The following is a 22,778-nucleotide window of genomic DNA, read 5'->3' as shown; positions in this document are numbered from 1 at the left end:
GCTGCCATAAGCTTTACCATCCCCTTTTTCCTAACAGCAATTCTATTAGGTACGATTTACATAAGCTCTAATTTGTGCCACTCACACATCGCCATACAATACAGCTTATAACATTCACATTCGTAGCCTTTTATTATTGTGAGCAGTATTCAGTATTCAAGTAATCCCATAACCATGGCCTACAAATAATAAAAACCTATTTTTATAGCCTGGCGTTTTCATTTTATTTTATTCTATTTTACTCTTATCCTACTTACAACTCTTTAATCATTCGTCTTTTTGATTTAGTTATATTGTATTGCTTATACTTGGACAGCACTTTGGCAGACACAATTGTTCTGAAAAGTGCTTTATAAATAAAGCTTGACTTGAGTTCAGCCAACTTTAATGTGGCTTAGATGGAGGTCAAAGTCAGCTTAAAGTTACTTTAAACAGAATTATGAGCTTCTGTCACTGTAGAGACTGGCATGAGGAACATTGAACATGGTGAGAGAAACACACTCATGGCCTATAAACAATAAGTACTAGTGTATAATTCAGGGATTTCTTTGGCTTTATTCCATAAACCATCTTTACAGTTTTACAGATGTCCTGTTCCTGTGGACATGGCTGAACATTGCAACTGGCCCATACAGCCTATAATGCATAATCACATTTAGATTTCGTCTGGTTAAACCACAAAGGGAATATCTGATGTTTACATTATATTCTGTAGCTTTTATATGAATGTCAGAGGTCTTTTGTTATTACAGGAGAGATCTTTAGAGATTGGATAATTTAAACTAAGCTAAAAGGGTTAAGGCAACAATAATTAAGCAAAAACAGGCAAGGCCAGGGTTTATTGAAAGCCCAACAACTGTTTTGTGACTGTTCGTCATCATTACAGTAGGAATTAGTCTCCAAAAAGGGGTAATTTTGAAATCCGATTATCCCATTAATACATTAATTATGGTACAATGAGTCTTATGCATGGAAGACCGTTCCCAGGAGGTACATTTTTATTTTCAGTGACAGAGTGAATGCTACAAAATAAATGAGTGTTCCCTTTCTGTCGGTCTCTCGACGTTGTGTCGAGAACGACAGATGGGGTTCGCCCTTGAGAACCAATCAACTCTGACTACTATAGAAAAGGCCAATGAAATTTGGCGAATGCAATTTGCATGCCGGGCTCCGCCCCCGGAAATCCGGTATAAAAGGAGGCCGGCGTGCAGCATTCACTTACCTTTTGTTCTTCAGAGCCATCGCTCATGAGTACAACTCAGGATTCAATCCTCTACAACTACACGCTGGTGATACGACGTGTTACAGCGGATCGTCCCTTCCTGCAGCGACCTTCCCCTGGGCGTCTCGGCGGTTCCGGAGGTGTTAGAGATTTTTTCTAAAAGTCCTTTTCAGGACTGACTGAGCATTCTCCAGCGCGGCATGTCCCGCTGTTCTCTTGGGTGCGGCACCCTCATCGAGGAGGGGGATGGACACGATCGCTGCATTAGGTGTCTGGGCGTCCAGCACACTGAAGCAGCGTTCGTTGACACATCTGCCTGCACTGCGGGCAGATTGTCATTCAGAAGTTGCGGTCACGGGTGGCTGTCTTCCTACGGGAACCAGCCACCATTTCGTCTGCTACCCGGGCTGTGACATCTGTGGCTACGGCCCCGATGACCACCCACGTTAGCAGCGTTAGTGATACGGGGAACTCTGCGAACGTAAACCCGCCAGCCAAGTGCTCACGGGCCGATCGCACCCCGATTCGCTCTTCTGAACGTTCCCCAACCGGCGGTGGCATACCGTCCGGATCCTCACGCACACACTCGGAAACGATGTGTGACGTAGATGAGATGTCGCTCGCAGCATCGGAGGGAGACTGGCATCCGACTCTGCCGAATCCAAACTCCACCCCCAGCGGTCGAGTTCAGGAGGAAGCAGAAGTGATGTCATCCGTGCTAACCCGGGGATACGTGGTTCCCGAGGTCGGTGCGCGGTGCAAACCGCGCCCACCCCGGGTGCCATGTTTTTCCCGGAGGTGCATGAGGAGCTGTGTAAAACTTGGAACGCTCCACTCACGGACCGTTCCAGTGAAACCAGCTCCGGCTCCCTTACTTCCCTCGATGGTGAGGCAGCCAAGGACTGCGTCGAGATCCCCCGGGTGGATCGTCCGCCTGCGGTGCACCTGTGCCGCGGACGGCTACCACCTGGGGGGGGATCGACCACTCCTACCGTCCAAAGCACGTAAGACTTCGGCATCACTGGTGTCGAAAGCTTGCGATGTTGCGGGCCAGGCTGCCTCCTCTCTCTATGCCTTGGCCATCCTGCAGGTCCGCCAGGCCAGGGCGTTGAGAGGGCTCCACGAGGGTAAGGCCGACCCGGGTATAATGCAGGATCTCCGTGCCACCGCTGACAGCGCTCTACGGGCGACTAAGGCGGCGGCACGGGCCCTGGGTCGGACGATGTCCACGGTAGTGGTCCAGGAGAGACACCCCCGGCTATACCTTGTGCAGAAGAGTGACAGCAAGGAAGTCCGCTTTCTTGATGCACTCATCTCGCAGGGTGGGTTGTTGGTAACACTGTCGAGGACTGCGCTCAGCAGTTTTTTGACGGCGAAGCAGACAGTGGCAATTAACCACATTTTTTTCACGCCGCGACTCGGCCGCCTACAGGCCTCCGAGATCTCACGTGACGTCTGCTTCCCTGCAACCCAGGACCCTTTCGACATCGGCTCCGGTTCCTGTGCCCCCACAGGCGGCACCCCGGAAGCAGAGGTCGAGGGGGAAACCTCCACCCCGTCAGCAACCTCCTCGCGAGAAGGGACACTGACGGGAAGACCCCAGGGAGAACAACATCGGGCCCGAACCTTCACAGCCACGGCTCTGATCGGTCGGTACGGGACGACTCCTGCCTCGTCACCAAAGCCGGGCCCTTGTTAGGGCTTGGCGCCCACTTACTCACTGAGTTTTCTGTTCTCCCCGGGTTTACTTGCAGCCGATCGCACACTCCACTGGACTGTGCTCGGCGAACCGACCTCACACCCTGGCGAGGCGTGAGGTCGTACACATACGACAGCCGTCACCACTCTCAAACCGACAGTGCGTGCCGTTGTCCCGCCAGGCAGGTAAGCAGGCGGAGCAAAAACCTTCCCTCCGGGGACTCCCCGCGACATGGTTAGCTCCGCCAGCCGACGAACCACCCCCCGTGGGAATGATGAAGCAGACCGTCCCCTTGGTCACCCTGTCACAGTCCCTGGGAGCTCGAGAGCTGCCCACACTGTCTCGCTGGCTAATGAGGGCGGTCCGTCTTGGTTACTCGATCCAGTTCGCCAGAGACTCACCCAAGTTTCGGGGCATCATCTCTCCCTCTGTCAGAGGCAGGGACGCCTCCATACTTCGGGTAGAGGTCACCACCCTTCTGGCAAAACAGGCATCGAGTTCGTCCCTCAAAACCAAGATGTTCAGTGGGTCACCACCCGCACTTCATCGTTCCCAAGAAAGACGGCGGGTTGCCCCCAAAGGCTGCGTACCCTGAACAGAGCACCTTCACAAGCTGCCATTCAGGGTGCTCACACAGAGGCGCGTCCTGACATCTATGAGGTGTCAGGATTGGTTCGTGGCAATCGACCTGAAGGACGCTTACTTTCATGTCTCGATCCTCCTCGACACCGGCCGTTCCCACGGTTCGCGTGCGAGAGGCGGGCATATCAGTACAGAGTCCTCCCTTTCGGTCTGTCCCTGACCGCCCTTTCTCCCTGAGAGGAGGAAGGCGAGCGGGTACTAAACTATCTCAGCGACTGGCCTATCTTGGCACACTCGCGAGATCTGTTATGTACACAAAGGGACCTGGTGCTCCGGCACCTAGGTCGATTGGGACTCCAGGTCAACCAAGAGAGGGGCAAGCTCTCCCCAGTGCAGAGCATCCTCTTTCTCGGTATGGAACTCAACTCTGTCACCATGTCGGCACACCTGTCCGCAGTTGTGCCCAACCAGTGTTGAACTGTCTGAAATGAACATTTTAGGCAGACAGCGGTCCCCCTGAAACAATTCAGAGGCTCCTGGGACACATGGCGTCCTCGCGGGCTAATACCCCTCGAGTTGATGCACATGACACCGCTCCAACACTGGTTTCAGAGTCGAGTTCCGAGGAGAGCGTGGCACACCGGCAGCAGGCGCATGGTGATGCCGCCCTGCTGCCGACGCACCATAACCCCTAGTCTTTGTGACTTTTTCGACGGACTCAGGTCCCTCTGAGCAGGTTATGAGGCAGGTCGTGGTGACGACTGAAGTCTCCCTGCAGGGGTGCGGTGTAGTGTGCAACGGGCACGCAGGTGGGGTGTTGGACGAACCCCCGCCTGCGCTGGCATATCAATTGCCAAGAGTTGTGGGCTATGCTACTTGCACTGAGCAGGCTACGGCCTCTCGTGCGAGACATACACGTGCTGTTCCGAGGACAGCACTATAGCTGTAGCGAATACAGATCGTCAGGGTGGCGTTCGCACACAGCAGCTAAACACAACTTGCTCGACGCCTCCTCCGGTGGAGTCAACAGGTGACTCGTTCCCTGCAGGCCACACACCCCGGGCAAACTGAACTAGACAGCCGACGTGCTTTCTCGCCAGTTTATGCCTCGTGGAGAGTGGCGACTCCACCCCCGTGCAGTCCAGCTCATTTGGAGGCTGTTCGGGTAGGCCCAGGTAAAACCTGTTCACCTCCCGTAACACCACCATTTGCCCGCTTGATAGTCCCTGCCCTCGGCACGGATATCCTTGCGCACAGCTGGCCGCGGGATGGGCGGAAGCACACCTTCCCCCCCCCAGGAGCCTTCTTGTACAGACTCTGTGCAAGGTCAGGGAGCAGGAGCACCAAGTGTTATTGGTTACACCACACCGGTCTAACCACACTTGGCCTCAGAGCCGATGCTCTGGACAGCGACTCCCCCTGAACCATTCCCCTGACAGAGGACCTGCTCTCTCAGGGGAAGGACACGTTCTGGCATCCCAGATCAGACCTCTGGAACACCCATGTCTGGTCTCTAGACGGGACGAGAAGATCCTAAGATGGCTACTCCCCCTATACGGCTGAGACCATCACCCAGGCTAGGGCCCCATCTACTAGGCGGTTACACGCCTCTAGACGGTGCCTCTTCTCGTCCTGGTGTCTTTCTCAACGAGAAAGACCCACTGAGGTGCTTGATCAGGATTGTGTTCCCCTCCTCACGAGACTGGAGACTAACATCTCCCATCCACACTGAAAGTGTATGTAGTCGCTATTGCCACTCATCACGACTCAGTCGGTGGAAAGTTTCTAGGGCAACACGACCTGGTCACCAGGTTCCTAAGCAGCGAGAGGGCGGAATCCGCCTCATCTCCGCTCCATACCCTCTTGGGACCCTAAGTGGTCCTGGGGAGCCTCAGGGCCCCCCAAAGAGCCCCTCGGAGGTTCCGATCTTCCTCATAGAGTAAGACGGCCCTCCTGACGGCGCTCACTTCCTTCAAGAGGGTAGGGGACCACCGAGCATCCTCCGTGTCCCTGGATTGCCTTAAACTCGGCCCTGGAAACTCTCACGTTATCTTGAGACCCAGGCCCGGATGCGTGCCCAAGAAGTTCCCACTACTCCCTCCGGGGCCAAGTGGTGAACTTGCAGGCGCTCCCCATAGGGGAGGAAGACCCAACCCGATTAGTGTTGTGTCCAGTACGTACTGGACCGCACGCAGAGCTCTGAAGCTCTGACCAGCTCCGTGTCTGTTGGAGGACAGCAGAAGGGGAAGGCTGTCTCCAAACAGAGGCTGGCGCACTGGGTCGTGGACGCCGTTACGACGGCATTCCGATCTCAGAAACTCCCATGCCCATTGGCAGTGAGGGCTCACTCCACACGGAGTTTAGCCACCTCCTGGACACTGGCAGAAGCGCCTCTCTAGCAGACATCTGTAGAGCTGCGGGTTGGGCTATGCCCAAACACCTTCGCAAGGGTTAACAACCTTCGCGTAAACCCGGTGTCAGCCCACGTCCTGCGTGGCGACATGTAGGACTGGCATCCGGGGGGGCGTATGCCTGCGAAAGCACCTTTCCACCCTCTAACAGGTTGGGTCAGTGTGCTATTTACCTTTTCTTCTTACCCGAACACATCGCTAAGAAACTGGTACCTCACCAGCCTCCCTTCTTACCCAGACACTGGTTAAGAATAGGCATTCCATCTATCACCAAACAAGCACCCCCTGGGGGCTGGCTGGGCAGAGCAGCCTTCCCCCTTAGGCCGGGATACCATGTGAGCTATCACAGATAGCTCTAACCGGACCTAGTGCTACCGGACGTCTGTAACACCCCCTCCGTGGGCTGTTCCGTCTGATGTATCCTCATGAGAATGGTTCCCACTCCTGGTAACCCATGAGCTTCCCCAGGTGGGCCTCCACCTCGCGGTTAACTACTCAGTCCGCACATTCCATGCGTTCTCCTCCAAGGACGAGACCATACCTATATCCACCATATTCCTCCCCACGGGTAGGAGGTGGCCTCTGTAGCGCTTCTCTGATTAAGAGTCACGCTTACCCGGTGTAAACTGATCTGGACGGCCTCTCGCCTATAGAGAGCTAAGGCCCCGTCCGTGAAAGTTACCGGTCAGGGCTGTACCCATCTTTCTCCAAGAAAGCTCTGGAACCCCCCGACCACCACACTGGAAGGTTACAGTCTCACGAAAGCTTCGAGATGACACGCCCAGGCTTGTTACCGTCGCTTCGCTAGAGATTGTGACGCGATACAGCGTTGTGGCGTTTTCCATAGGCAACCCCATCTGTCGTTCTCGACACAACGTCGAGAGACCGACAGAAAGGGAACGTCTTGGTTACGTATGTAACCTCGGTTCCCTGATGGAGGGAACGAGACGTTGTGTCCCTTATGCCACGAACACGTATCGTATTCTGCTGCAGTTTGAGAGGTCTCAGGCTCTTCAGAACAAAGGTAAGTGAATGCTGCACGCCGGCCTCCTTTTATACCGGATTTCCGGGGGCGGAGCCCGGCATGCAAATTGCATTCGCCAAATTTCATTGGCCTTTTCTATAGAAGTCAGAGTTGATTGGTTCTCAAGGGCGAACCCCATCTGTCGTTCTCGACACAACGTCTCGTTCCCTCCATCAGGGAACCGAGGTTACATACGTAACCAAGACGGTTTCACGAGAGACATTATGGAGAAAATGTTTTGACAATATTATTGTGTAACAATATACCAGTATTGGCATGAATTATAATATTGGTAATCGTGATTATTGTTATAATACACATAAAATCACATTGGTAAAAATTTTACTTAAAGGGATACATCACCTCAAAATAAAACAAAATGTATTTTTATTCACGCTCATCAAAACCAGTATGACTCTTTCATCTATTGAACACAAAGATTTTTGGGGGAAATGTCTCACTGGTTTTGTGTCCAAAGACAATGAGGACCCAATTATTTTCCCTTTTTGGGTTAACTATCCCTTTCATTTACAAACTCTCTCTCCCTCCCACACTACATATATCATATTATGAGTGTGATTTACGCATTTGCACAAAAAGAAAGAAAAAACGTTAAAGAAACATTTGTAAGCATTAATTAATACATTTTTATTTTGATTCCAATAGATATTGTTATAATACCACAACCGTGAATTATTTTGGCCACATACAATGTTCTACATTAGACTTACAGCAAAAATATGTAGATGTTATCCATGATGTTCTGTCATTATAGACAGAATGTCCAAACAAGAAATAGAAAAAAGATATACATTTGTGTATAGACCTGATTGAAAATCAATAATATACAGTCCTTGACAACTGTGTCAACTTTTCCAACAGTTCGTCTCAGTCTATAAATGCCATAATAAAACAAACACATAACTGAGACTAAAATGACGGTAAGTTTAAAAAGTCAGAACTGAATGCAGATGATGTCTTTTTGAAAGGGTGTCCTTGCAGAAAGACTCGGTATATCTGAAATGGTGCATAAATAGCACCGAATCAATTTCCATTTCAAACATTTGCCATGATTAGAACCATTCTGTGAGAGCGGTCCAATCAAAACATGTGCGTGTGTGGGTGTGTGAAAGTGTATTCGAGAAAGACCTAGAGTGATCTGAGGTAGAAAGACTAATGGTCTCATTATCTATTTCAGCTTTGATGTTTGAATACAGCCCAACAAAAGTCCAGCTAATTTACTCTAGCCATTTCAACCGGACCGTGTTTAAGAGCACTGACCCCAACTGGATCATTGTGACCCCCGGTAACTCTGTAAATGGTTCATTCACGAGACTAGTGGCATCTGTGCGCCACGTGATGCACTATTTGAAAAAATGTCACCGTGGTTCTGTACAGTACAGAGTCACTTTGAAGCCCAGTGACTTCATATTCAAAAAGAGCTCATAGTTCCTCAGCGGCCCTTTTTTCTTTACCATATAACCTTAAACTCACATTGTCCCGTTTCATAATTAATGGTGTTCACCTATCAACACCGTCACCAACATACCACCTGACAGCCGTTTGACCTTTTGCTATCTTTCCCAAAGGTGGGGATCTTCCTTATAATACCAGTCTCATTTATCACCAGTCAGCGGACAGGAGAACATCACACCATAATTGTGACCTTTTGTTCTAGATGCTAAAGAGAGTTCAGAGGGAACCACAACAGAGTACTTCAACTCTCATCACCATCCATGTCAAAATATGTGGAGTGTTAGATTAAACAGAACTAATGTGAGATGATTTCATTACGTTGAGATGAAACCAAAAGACAGATGGAGTGGGAACATAACATTTGACCAAAAGATGCCTCAAGCAAAGCTAAGTCTTTGCCACTTTGGAGCTACAAAGTAAAATTAACAACTATTGTTTCTTTGGAGAAAAAGATTATGAATGATCCCATATATCAGGCTGAGTGTATATTTGTTGTCGTTGTTGTTAGTGTTGCTGCTTGAGAATCCCAGATTGTCACAGTCTGTGGACTGGTTAGACAATCTGTTATATTAATTAGATTTCAGAGCGCTGCTTCACTTCAGTGCTGTGGACCAGTTTCAGCTTAAAGAAAAACTCTCAATGAGCATGAAAGAATCTTTTCTTGTCTTGATAAACAAGGATTTTCATTACTAAAACAATTACACACATAATAAACACATCAAAGATATTTGCTTGGAATATTAAGTGTGTTCTATGTGGTTCCTCCAAACAGTGTTGGGTAAGTTACTCTGAAAAAGTAATTAATTACTAGTTACTCATTACATATTCAATAGTGTAATTAGATTACTGTCCAAATTACTCTGTCCAAAAAGTATTTAGTTACTCATTACAAATTACTTTCTATATCCTACATCAACCTTGATTAGTTAAGTGATTCAAGGATAGACATGAACCTATTTAATACATTCAAATAAATCATATTACTAACTGACCAAAGTATTACAAATGTGAGAATTATACATTAAAGCACAGATTTTAAAGTGAGACTTTGAATTTTGATGTCACTTACACCATTGCACACGCATATATTTCATAAAGTATTTAGTTTAATTACATCAAAAGTAACTGTAATTAAATTACAGAAAACATAAGAGTATTCCTTTACTTTACTTTTTCAAGGGGAAAGTAATTAAATTACAGTAACTAATTACTTAGTAACTAGTTACACCCAACACTGCCTCCAAACCTTGTCAGTGAAAGGGACCTAATATTTCTCCCATTACATTTATGGTCTAAAGAACCTAAAAATAATATGTTATTGGAAACTTGTGTTGATGTTATGGGCTCTTTATGGGAAAACACAGCCTGATAAATAGCCATTTAAGAACCTTATTTTAGGTGTGTATTACTGTGTCTTTGTGCAAAATTCCAAGGGACTAGTAAATAAATGTTGAGATGCAGCCGCGGGTTTGTCTGTGTAACAATGGTAGTCCTTAACTTAAAGCAAGCCCTCACATACTTTGCAACAAGATTTGCATATTTACTCGCCAGGTTCGGGAGTCTGAAATAAATATTTTTTTATTAAAGGCTGCTACGGTTTGATTCCACCAGACTTGTTTTTGTCTGGGGAATCCTCTGGGATGTCGATGGGAAAGATGTGTAGATAATGTGAATGCATAGAGAATCAAGCTTCCTGTTATGTTGCAGCACTGAGACCTGTTTAATGAATTCGGAGCAAAACAACTCATTTCTCCTGACTGTCACATTTATGTCAGTGGTTTTGTGCTGTACCATTCATTAGATGCTGCTTTAACATACATTTTGATTCCTACACATGGATGAAATACAGTACCCACATCCTTGGCGAAGTGTGTATAGGGAAAAACACATCTGTTGTCCACAGGCACGATGTGTGTAGACTATACTTAAATTCAGTCAGTAAGTTCAGTCATATTAGATCTGCTTATACTGGTGCTGCTGTTGCCGATGACTTAAGATGAAAATAAATTTTTAAATAATACAAACGTTCTAAGATTTCAAGTTCACATCAACATAGCGGCGATAGAGTTCAAGCTGTTCAATAGTTTCAAATGATGTTTCTGCATTAGCTAGTGACGGTGACAGTTATTATTATTCCAGTTGGCTGTTGTAAACAAAACAAATAACAAAAGCAGGTGTATAGTGGCTTTTGAATCATTTATATCATTATCAATATGATGTAAGCACTGGAATAGGATTGTCTGTGTAAACAACCACAACAACAAATAATTCAACTAGAGTGTTCTGTGTTTTGAGTGTCAGTGACTGTTCATAGTGTTCAGATGTCAAACACCAAAAAGATGAGTACATCATTTATGTGAGAATTTTGTTAGCCTTTAATTTCAGTCCTGTTTATGTGCATAATACTTTAATGTCATCTTAACTGCTTCCAAAAAAACATAACCATCCTAATACTGGATTTTTAGCTCTCTTTTCACAAATTGGACCTATTCATATACTAGGCAAATTGTGATAACCTCTCCAGAATACGGCTGTTGTTTGGCACCTGCGTCCCAACCTTGGAAATAAAACTTAAACTCAATAATATTCTCTGAATGCATTAAACAGTATTTTAGAGTAGAAATATTTTCATATGTACTTTTTAAAAAACGTAATTACAGTAAATCGTCTGGCTCAGACTCTTGTGAATATCAAGAGAACAAGAATTATTTTCTGCTCAGGTTCCTGTCGTGTCCACAAATGACCTGCCTGTGTCCCGGTGTCTCACATAGCTGTTTAGATGAGAATGAGTGAGTTAATTCCTCCGCACCTGACAGACACATCACAACATTTGCGGTAATGACATCTCCTTTCTATGCTGCCCCATCGCGCATGAACACTTTCACCTTTGATTTGTGTGTGAGAGCCACACAGTATCAGATTCATCAGACCTCCATCTTCTCCCATAGCTCTAATTAAATTCCTTGTGCCATTTATCACCCGAGAAGAGAATATATAAATAAAGACCTGCCGAATGAATGATAAAACAGGCAAAGGCAGAGTTATGCAACCTCTGGAACATTCATGTCCATGGGGCTTCACATGAGCCGCATTAAATGAATGTGGCATTTGGCTATGCCATTGTCAGGAGAAGAACCCAGATCTACAGAGTACCTGTTGTTTGCCAAACCACAAATTGATAGAGAATTGTTAGTCATTTCTATTTAGTACTGTGATTTACAGAGGTATGTGTTGTATTGTTCCTTAAAGCAAGCAAATGATGAGACCCATGCAACTTTGAATTGACTTAGTGGTGTGATACAATCCGGTCAAACATTGGATACATAAAGTTGAATTAATGGATAAATTAATTTATTGGAGACCAAGACAGGACACAATTAGCACTTTCATTCTGTAATAATGGGCTTAGGTTTTTATGTGCTAAACTGCATCTTTTCAAGATCAGCTAGTTGGTGGGTTGCCATGACAACAGTGGCTGATTAATTTGTCTACAGGAAGCCCTGTATAATTAAGCTGGATAATAGTTAAGGGTTCACCTGACCCCAATTCAAAATGTTTCTTGTGGGCCTTTTCACAGAACATGTCCTTGCATTTAAAACATTATGCACATTATGCCGGGGTCTCATGATGCAAATTGGACAAGTAAAAAAAATACATATTGTGGCATAAGATGTCTGAAGATGTCCGTTTAAAGGTGTATGATTGTAGGGCAGAGCCTTGAAAATTGAAATTTTATGGACTCTAAATAGACTGCAAGTTTTAACAATTTACTTTATTTGTCAGTGTTTTCATTTACTCTGATAATCACAGAAAAAAATGGATCTATATGCCAGGTAGTAACCAAATTCATGCTTGTACTAGTGAAGCAGTCAAACTTGAAAGGGCCAGTGGAATATCTATTGAAAGAAATTCAATATGATATAAATAATCATGTTTTCGAAGGGGGAAAAGACCTCACATAATGAAGCGTTATATTTTCAGTATCTTAGAATGAGCTTCTTCTATCTACACACACCACGGGTCCCCTTGCCTAGGATTCACCATGTTGTTTCAACAGAACACCGAAACGGACAAACTTCGAAACGGTGTGCGTTTGAAAAAAAAAAGGCTATATGTGGCCCTAATGCTTAAGGTCTAGCAATTCCCCCTACTTTATGCCTATAACAGGATCTGTAAAAGACTGAAGCTTTTAGAGAATCATGTAAATTTGAGCGAACAGCATAAAGACCTAACATGACTGATATAATAGTTACTGCATGTTAAGAAGGATATATTCAAAGCAAAAACATTGAAAGGAACTGTACTGTTCTTTGCACTTTAGTTCCCCATGTAATTACAAATTCATTTTATTCACCCAATTACACAAAAGTGCATTATTGTGATTGTGCACAGCTTCAATGATTTTATTCCATTTTCTTAAAAAATTCTGCTGGGCAAGATGCAGAGTCCTCATTTTAATCCATATCTTTAATAACATGTAGAATGTAATTTCATGTTCAATAAAACCATGATAAGATATTTACATTCATGTATTTAACAATATGTTATTTCTGTACCCGGAAAAAAATGAGAAATAACACTGTGTTCTCAGAAGCCTTGAGTAAACTCTTTAGATTAGTCAGTGAAAAAGTTGTTTCCAACTGAGCTGCAGATCTGTGCTGTGTCCACCGAGGACAACATGGCCTCTTAGGAGCAATTTTAATCCACGAAGAAAGAAGCCAAAGTATCCAATGTTAATATAATTGGGAATATTTGCTCCCAATGTTGACAGCATCAGCAAGATTTGTAAGGATTACAGTATGAGGATATTTTTGCTTGCTAAGGTTTTAGCTTTTCTAGTTAGTGTGGCTAAAGATGGTTTACTAATAATTCACTTGGATTAGACTCCATTTATAAAAAACCTGAAAAAACTACTTAAATCATGCAGAGGGAGTCCCTAAAAGATGTTCCTCTGCAAGAAAAGCAGACATGTTTCATTCTCTTGAGATGATGCTAATGAATGTTTAGCAGCCTGGTGGCCTAATATTGGAACTTGCTGTGCTAATCCTCATTAATACTTGGAGAATTTACCTCCTGGTAAAAAACTGTAGATAAAGAGATGTCTGTAAAGTGCTCTACATTCAATCTTTACCCAATTAATATAACAATAATAAAGACCTTCTGAACATTTAGGAATTTAGTAAAAGGTTAATAAAGTCGGTTGGGTGTGGTTTGATTGAGTTTTGATTACATTGATTATTAAATTATACAACAATAATTTTATTTATTTGATGCTTATTTCAGATATAGAATCTCTTAAAGCAACACTTTTTAATTTTGGATCCAACCACACTATGCAAATTATGTGTTTAATCTATGGTGTCCTGTGGCTACATGAACTAACTACAATAATTTAAAAAGAAATCAGCAACATGAAAGCAGTTACATTATATTTTTCAGTGCAAACAATTACACAAATGATCATTAAAAATGACATGAAAACATTTGCATTGAGGGCAAAGAGATACATGAATACATTGATCATTTATCAGAACACAAGATCATTTTGATCTTGCAGCCATCACAGAATCAGTCTAAAAAAATCTGTCAAAACTTCACCAGAAGAAGATTTATCACAAAGGTCAAAAATGGGCATGTCACAAAATGTAAATTTATATAACAAAATAAATACATTCCTTGCGGCTAAATGGATAAATTCATGGCCAAAATCCTCTAATGCGCACCAAACCGGCACTCAGGTCTGAATCCTCCTAGACACTAAGCAGTTGTGAATAGCTTTGCAACCTCCATGAAAGAAGTTTGTTTTAGGAATTCTCTCTTGAAGAAATTCCTTTCACACAGTCTTGTGAAGTAAAAAAGTGCTTACGCTGCTCTTACTTCATGTCATTCCTCTCACCTTCTGCCATCCTCTAACCCGTACCCTCCTCTTTTCCCCGTCTTTTCTCGCTACCCCTCAATTTCTCCCCACTTGTATACACACTCATTTAAATTCTCTGACTCACTTTCTCCTTTATCCAATCCTGTCTCAAGCTTCACCTTTCAACTTGGTGTCATCTTTTTTCCTCTCGCTCTCTTTTTTCCCTCCCTCTCTTCTTTCCATCATTCTGTTCCTCTTGGAATACAATCTCACCATCTCAGTCAAGTTCTTACCCTGCACTTCAAATCTGAACCCCACTATTTGTCATCCTCTTAAAAGACAGAGAGAGACAGTGAGGATCTCGGGCTCCTCAAAGGCTCGGTTTTAAAATGGCAGTTTTCGCAGGTCATCTTACTCCACCCAGACCAAGTGACAGTTAAGTGGATGGCTGACGCATCCGCGTTTAAAAAGTTAGCTTGACACATGACTGTTCTGCAGAACTCCGCAGGGTCAACTTGAAACTCAACCGCTTATGTTTGCTGGCAGTCCTACAGGCATTCGCCTCATTATGGACACTCCAGGGTTGCTTTATCGATGGAAGCTACAGTGTTTTCGAGGCTCGATGAAACCGCTAAATAGGTTACGGTTTCAAGCTGGAGGCAAAGCCATGAACTCAATCTAAACATTTGCTGCTGCTTATCTTTTGGATGGCATATAATCAAACAGTAGTGTGCACACACAAACTGTATCATACCTCTGTGCTGTGCAGTTAATGTCACAACTCCCCTGAAGCCACATATGAATGAGTTAACACTTTTGCTCTGGCATCACAATCCTCCTCTGTATTATGCATTCTGACAAGCTAACATCGTCTCTATGAATCTAGCCTATATGCTCAGTGTTCTCTTTTTTACGCAGATATTTATGGAAAATGATAATGTATTATTTGTGCTTGCTATGGAAAGCGTCACTATTGTTATTGCTCTCGGGTTTGTTCAAATTCCAAACCTTGAGCTTTAAAATCTAGTACATAACTGCAGAGTTTGTATCAGGGAATTGCCAGCAAATGTCAACCTTTAGGTAACAAAATCAGCTTTTTACAGTAATGATGTCAATATGCATTTTGTTCAGGTTGGTGAATTATCACATCCATAGTGGAATTGTCACATCCACTAGTATCCATATTCCTCATAAATGGGCACATGAAAATTAATATTAAAACAATTTGGGGTCTATAAAGAGGCATCTCTTCCCTATTTGTTTGTCTATTATCACTTCTGGTTTGTGGATTTTGGTTCACATAAGTCCTACAAAGTATGTAGTCTCAAAAAAAGCGTGGCCAAAAAAGCTAATGTAAGGAGGGCAATTCCAGCGTTATGGATGCGACATTTTGCGTTATGGATCTGACATGTAAACAGTCAGAAAATGTATTTGTTAAAATGCACTATCCCATTTGTATAATTTACAAAACCCTGGTTGATAGTCTAAACATCAAAAAAATCTCAATCTATTCACAAGTTTTTTATTTTATAAAAGGGACGTTTTGGATGTGACAAAAACGGAAACAACACCCAGCAAATGTGCAAGAGATGGCTTGGTATAGAATAGAACATAAATAGTTACTTTATAAAAATTGAATGTGTCCATTCATGAGGAATATGTACCAATCCAACACTTACCAAACTATTGAAAATCATGCACTATAATGACCTCACATGAGTATTTGAACCACCAAATGTTGACATTTGTGCAACCAGAATAGTGAAAACCTTTGGGGAAAGCTTTCTTTTTCAATGGTTAGGTTGACATTTGCATGAAATGCTCAGAATTGGAATATCATAGAAGTGGGGTTGGGTTGTTTTGGATTCAGCGAGTACAGTTAGTCACAATATAGTAATAACCTACCAACTACTGAAATCTCCATAGCTTCTCGGTAGGAAGCACCCCTAACGTTTTGTGCAGAACATTTAATAATCGCTTTCACATTCTTGAACCAAGAAGTGTCTTTTAAAAATGCCTCTCATAATGGCGTGAGACAAGAAGAAAGGTCATCCGTAACTAAGTGAGACAGTCATGTTTTAATTATAAAGATCATATCATAAAGGACACCCAAATACCACGAAATGCGCACACCACACATTCACTTATGAGACTGTTGGTCAAGTGATGGCTGGACACAAAGGCAACATGTTTGTTTGGACAATACATTTATCTGGCTTTACATTATATTATAAATAAACAAAACAAATCCTAATGCTGTTACAGCCTGGCCTGAATACCTTGTTAGCGGTCCATCTGTGCTAAACAAGAATAATTAAAATTAGTAATTAACTTTTCTCATTTCTGGAACGCAATAACCAAGCGCAGAAGGACTGTTCTAGTCCTGCTTCTTACCTTCCCATCATGCTCTCTGCTCTTTGATCGTTTTTTGGTAATAAACTGATTTACTAGGGAAGCAGATTACGTCCGAAAGGCACTCGTTCCCTGCCGAACCGCATTGTTCGGGAGGAAATTAAATAGAAGAATGGCACTGACCACCAAAATTGAGCGTGTTTAATCTGAAATGAAATTGGGGGCATGTAAGGTTAACCAGACGACAGCACATGCACAGACTTTGCTGTCGTAAAAACCGGCCTCCCGTGACCGGGAGCCACACTGGGGGTTCATTATAAAGTCTTAAAATATTCCTGCAACTTGTGTTTGTTTCCGACTTTTGCTTGAGGAAAATAGCTTTTAAGATTCAAAGTTTCAAGCCATGCATGCTTGCTATTACATTTAAGTTAGTTTCGGTCTCTGCTGTACAAAGGGGAAGCAGAGTGGATTTGTGTGACTTTGCATAGATGGGGAGGAAGTATTTTGAAAGCTTAAGCGACAGTTTTTTAGTTCCAAGAAGCAATGCTAGTAGCCAACATTGACTCAGAGTGGAGACGGCACACTGAAATGTACTTAATTGAAACAAGTTAATGAAACAATTTTTTTAATGCATTTCATTATTAAGTATTGTTTATGTGTTTAATGTTCATTATCTTTGAGATTAAGAAGAGTTTCTTTTATTTTTGAGTTATGTTATTGCTATTGTTAAGAAGGGTAGTGCCTTTGCTTAGGTAGTGGGAAGTTACATTTTAAAACTTGAATTAAACTTGAAGCTCTGTTAACTTGCAGAGGGTAAATGGACATTTTATGTCACATTAATAAAAAAATATTTGAGCCGGGAATTTTAAATTAGGAAAAGAAACATGTTTGTTTAATGAACATTAATTGGTCAACAAAGATAAATGATGCCGAGTAAACATAACTTTAATACCTGCAACCAATGTACATACTGTAATGTTAATTTAACAGATTGTTTCAAGTGCAGAAAGCAGGAAATACAAAAAAGCTGGAACAGATCATCAGATAACGGAATGCTTTGGAGATTGCTGTTCCACTTTGTTCATAACTTGGTGAAATGCAAAGCTGGATGCTTTGCGTGGTTTAAATACTGTTTACATAGCCTAAAAGATACTACTAGTCAAATTTGAATTGTAATGTGAAGTACTCAACATCTTGTTTACAGAACAGTCAGCAATATCACATTAGTGCTGTAACAGATATGCTCTTGTTTGTGTGATATTGCTTAATATATCACATATACTGTATAAGAAGGAATATTAAGAAAAGAAAGTATTTCAAAGATATAACAACAACACATTTTGCAAGATGTGTATTTTCTGTCGGTGACCAATTTGCAAGTCTTTTGGATTTGAACAACTCCCATTCATAGGCAAAATATTGTGTAAATGTTTCTTGCAAGAATATTGAATTCAATGTCACATATTCAAGCTGGATCTCCTTATCAAATGGTGGGTGATCATGCACCACATTCTATGTCATGAAGTACTACTGCAACGGAGACTTCAGAAATAACAGAAATGAAACCTCTGCCTGTAAAATTCCCGTTTTGTTGAACAGTTACAGTAGAGTGGAGCTTTAACAGTCTCAGAAGTGAAATAAAGTTCAAGTCTTTACATTGTTTGTAAGAAGACGAGATTCGGGACCTGCCAACAGCTCTGGGATGTTTTCTTTCTATCTGATCATGTACGCTACCGTCTTTCTGTTGTTTGAGTGCCTCTGATACTAAATATCTAGTTTTCTCAGCTTCTTGTCGCTCTGCAGGCTGAATCACAGACATTGCTAACTTTGCTTAGAGAAAGTTTCTGGGACAAAAATGCTGAATCAGACATCTCCATCCTAGCCTTCTGGGAAGATCCACATGGGAGACTCCTCGTGACCTTCACACTAGAAATGTACTGAAATAGCCAGATATGAAAATTATTCAATGTATGCATTTTTTTCTTCTGCATAATAGAGTGGTGTATATATAAATCCCTTGCTCGAGATAAAATGTGCGCCGGAGTCCGGAGAGAGATGCTTCTATTTCATATCATCCACGTTTTGCATATACGAGTCTACATTAATGACCCCCTTTCTGCAGCAAACTTGAGTGATTTTCCTCCCAAACTCACCTTGCTTGTTTAGGTATTTTCAGGGCACTACTTAAAAAGCAGTTTTGATGATTTATGAAGCATATGGGCCCTCCCTATTAGCAAACTAAGCGGCTGCTTAGGGCCCCGCCACCACTAGGGGTCCTCAAGGAGCACATGAATTTACAGCTTTTGGGGATATATTCACAACACACATCCATTTTCTCACGCAGGGCCGTACCCACTATTTTGCTATGGTGTGTGTTCAAATTTGTGAAATTACTGACTAAACGCAACATTGCAATATCAAAATAAGTGAGGTGGCAATGCATGTATTCTACACACCTGCATATACCTAGAACATATTTAAATGCACTTTGCACATCGTTTTGAAGCTCAAGAATTGCATCTCTGTTGCCTTTGGATCGGTATGCATGTGGGAGTTAAAAGGGGCCGGTGATAGATAATAGACCGTTTGATTTGTAAGGAAAAATGTCTTGTGCGATCACTGAGCCAATTTGTCAGGCGAAAAAGCGCAGAAAGACCACAGAGTGATGAAATGCTCCCATAGTGATCAATACACTGTGATAAGAGGGGTATCTGTATAGAGACCAGCTTCAGCTCTTCTAGTCATACATCAGTGAAGATACAGGTTGGTTTTGTCAATCGGTGAATCTGTGTAAACCAACGGATGTGTAGGCGTACAGTAAATAAACCTGTCTGATAGGCTACAACAGAAAACGCTGTGGCGCACATAATTAATAAAAGTAATTATTCACTGACCTTGGAAAGCAATAATCATTGGATGATTTAGGGTGTAATGAAGTGAACTGAATTGTGATGAGCTTTGAAGGTTTGTTGAGTACTGAAACATCCCTGTGCTCTAGAAAGATAATATGCCGTTTTGTTAAGTACTCTTCATGTTCAGAGTTATTGTTTGGCTGTGATTTCCATCCCACGTTTGTATTATTATTTAAAAAAAAGAAAAGAGTCAATGCGTTTCCAGAGGGGATCTAGAAGTAGATTATTTTTTCCAGACTACTGGGCCATATTGGTATTAACTGCAAAATAAGTCAGTACTGTTAGTGTTTAAGTAAGAAACTTTCATCCAATGATTTAATCTTTTTTACAAATAAGGTTTCAAAAAGGCTGTAAATACGTGAGAAAGTGTTTGGCCCTGTTTTGGGCAACTTCAGTGCAGAAATGTGAAGAGATACACAGCGCAGAGTGTGTCATCTGCGTTAGGGTGTTGTGATTGGCCCATCACAAAGACTCTACGTGTAAAATAAATGTATTGTTTCAAGTGATGGAGTCACACTACATTTTTTAAAATAATTTTGTTGCTTGAAAATGTAAAAGGAAAATTAGTTTTTGTTACTTTAATGTTAAGATCTCAAATGAGCGAACACTAATGTAGAGCCACATAAGGGTCAAAGACATTAAGATGTCTCCATCAAAACTTTATGTTTTAAGTTTTTGGAGAATGAAATATAAAAATTTGGTTTAAAATAATGTTACATTGTCATTCAGTGTAACACAGAATTTATGTACAAATTCAAACAACATCCTTAACTGACAAAACAGCTGTTTCCGTGGTTACCTAGCAACATAAAAAAAGCTGTCCGCTGCTCTTTTTTGGAGTCCAACCAAAATAGCAATGTGGCGTGCCTCACGTTTTCAGACATGAAAAGTGTGTTCAGGGAGCATTTTACATTTTATTGTGTTTTAAATTAGAAAACAATTCTTATTGAAAAAAAAATCTAGGATGGTGGCATAGAAAAAAAAACGTGAAAGTACCTAGACTTTTAATGTGTAAAAATAGATTTTTGTTGTAAATATGCCTAACAAGCTTGATACACTGAATAACATTACTGAATGAGTATCTTCTGTAAATCAGGTAAAAATGTATGATATTAATTTTTTGCTCTGAAAATTTTAAACAAAAATTCAATTAAATTTAACAAAAACTATGGTTTAAAGCTGTATTAGACTTATTGTTTTTAGGCTTAAACCCTTTTTGTCTTTGATCCATAAATATTTAATTTAGGAATTGATTTTGTGACTCCGTCGTCAAGTCTCAGCATTTCTTGAATATTAAAGAGCAGTTATTTGACAATAGATTTCAATGAGATAATTATATTCCACAATGTTTGTTTTAAATTGACAGTAAACCATGTAAAAACACACGATGAATAGATATACTAAATGTTTGAAATATTTCTAAATTATATAGACCAGTTGATGAAAATATAAAAACAATTGCATGACCCCATTAAGTAAATGTAATGCAGAGTTCATGAACACATTAATAGCTGTGAATTAAAGAAAATATTCCTATTGAAAATTTTTCGTCTGACTCATCGATTCTCATGTAGGCTGAAGCTTCATTAAAGTTCTTTACAGGCAATTTCTGTGCAGTGGAACACCCATAAATGCATATGAAAACCAAAAAAAACTATAAAAAAATGATCATTAAGAATATTAAACAATCTGGCCGTGTGAAGAACAAACAAATATTTGTTTCATTTATCTTCCTTTTTTGACAGATCTTGATGGCAGACTAATGAACTCTGGGTACAAGAAATTCATTTGAACTATTTTTGACAATCCCGTTCAGTGTGTTTTTGTATTTCACACCTCAAACTAAGATTAAGTATATTCTCCTTTAATCCAGTGATTTTTAAGCTTTTCAGATCAAGTACCATCTTTAATAAAATTAGTTGTTCCAAGTATCACCTTATGACTGCATAGAAAATCATATGAATAAACACTCCAATTAATAGTAGAGCAGTGAATCTTTATCTTTACACCTCATCCTCCAATTCTTATGTATTAATAATATTACAAACAATTTTTTACCAGCTGTTTTCAAACTAAATAAAAAATCAAGTTAGCTCATTATGAATAGTGCACACAAAACACTTTTCTGTAGTAAACTATAAACAGGACTCTGTAAATGATAAGGGGGATTTATTAATCAATTTCACTTCTGTGCAGGAGAGAGAGAGAAAGAGAGAGAGAGCATACGTTCGCGAAGTTCAGGTGTTTGTTTGTTCACTGAATTTGAGTGATGAATGTTATATAAACGGTGGATATAACGCTGGATTTGGAGATCGTAGGAAACTGATATATGGAGCCTTCCCGAAACTAAAAGATGCCGGATATGAACCGCACGTGGTGAGTGAAACTGAGAGAACAGCTGTATATAATAAACAGAGACTTGCACTTTACTGCAGTGGCTCTTGTCAAAACGGCGCGTCAAAACTTAATCGTAATGCATGCTTCATTGATTTAACCCCGAGCAGATGAATTTTGAATTAGTGCTTAAAAGCATTAACAACAACTACTTTTAACAGCGGTTCAAGTTTTGAAATACATAAGAAGCTTAATTTACACAAAACTCATCGGATGAGAGAGTGAGAGTCGCACAAGCGTATGTCTGAGCTGCCATTCATGTGCCTAGGTTACATCGACCAAAGATAAATAAACAATATTACATACAACTATATTAAAATTGCACAGAGGCTGAGATGTATTATCTATCATGTATTAAACATTTGAAATTGTTTTTAAAACACCAAATGTAAATTAAACATAGTTTAGAATTTTCTGTCGTGTCACGTACCATTAGTGGTACGCTTACCACAGTTTGAGAACCACTGCTTTAGTCCATTTCTGTAAACATCAGTCACACCTAATCATCTCTTAATGTACTTTAAGAGATCAGTCAATAAAATCACTGTTATACTCATGCAGAAGGTAAAAGTAAGAAAGACACATAAGATTCTGACATGCTGTATTATTTAAAGGGGTCACATGACACGGCTAAAATGGATATGTTTTAGATGTACTGCAATGTGTATACACGATTTAAGATAAAAAAATGCAGTATTTTCCACATACCATGCATGTTTAATCTCAATTTTGCCCCGCTTCTCTGAAACGCGCAGATTTTTTTTACAAAGCTCATCGATCTGAAAAGGTGTGCTATGTCCAGTTAATCAGTGCGTAGTGATTTGTCGAATACTGTAAGCGTGTGACGGA

The 22,778-nt window shown here is 41.6% G+C and overlaps 1 protein-coding gene across 1 annotated transcript in view; it reads right to left on the bottom strand.

Annotated features, from left to right (window-relative positions):
* Window positions 1–22,778, bottom strand: part of LOC130424637 (gamma-aminobutyric acid receptor subunit gamma-3) — a 109,295-nt gene that overhangs the window by 32,438 nt on the left and 54,079 nt on the right. The gene's annotated exons all lie outside the window — the stretch shown is intronic.

The sequence above is a fragment of the Triplophysa dalaica genome, chromosome 6, assembly GCF_015846415.1.
Source record: "Triplophysa dalaica isolate WHDGS20190420 chromosome 6, ASM1584641v1, whole genome shotgun sequence".
NCBI classification, from domain to species: Eukaryota; Metazoa; Chordata; class Actinopteri; order Cypriniformes; family Nemacheilidae; genus Triplophysa; species Triplophysa dalaica.
The sequence above is the reverse complement of the archived record's forward strand: the minus strand, read 5'-3'. Positions and strand labels throughout refer to the sequence as shown.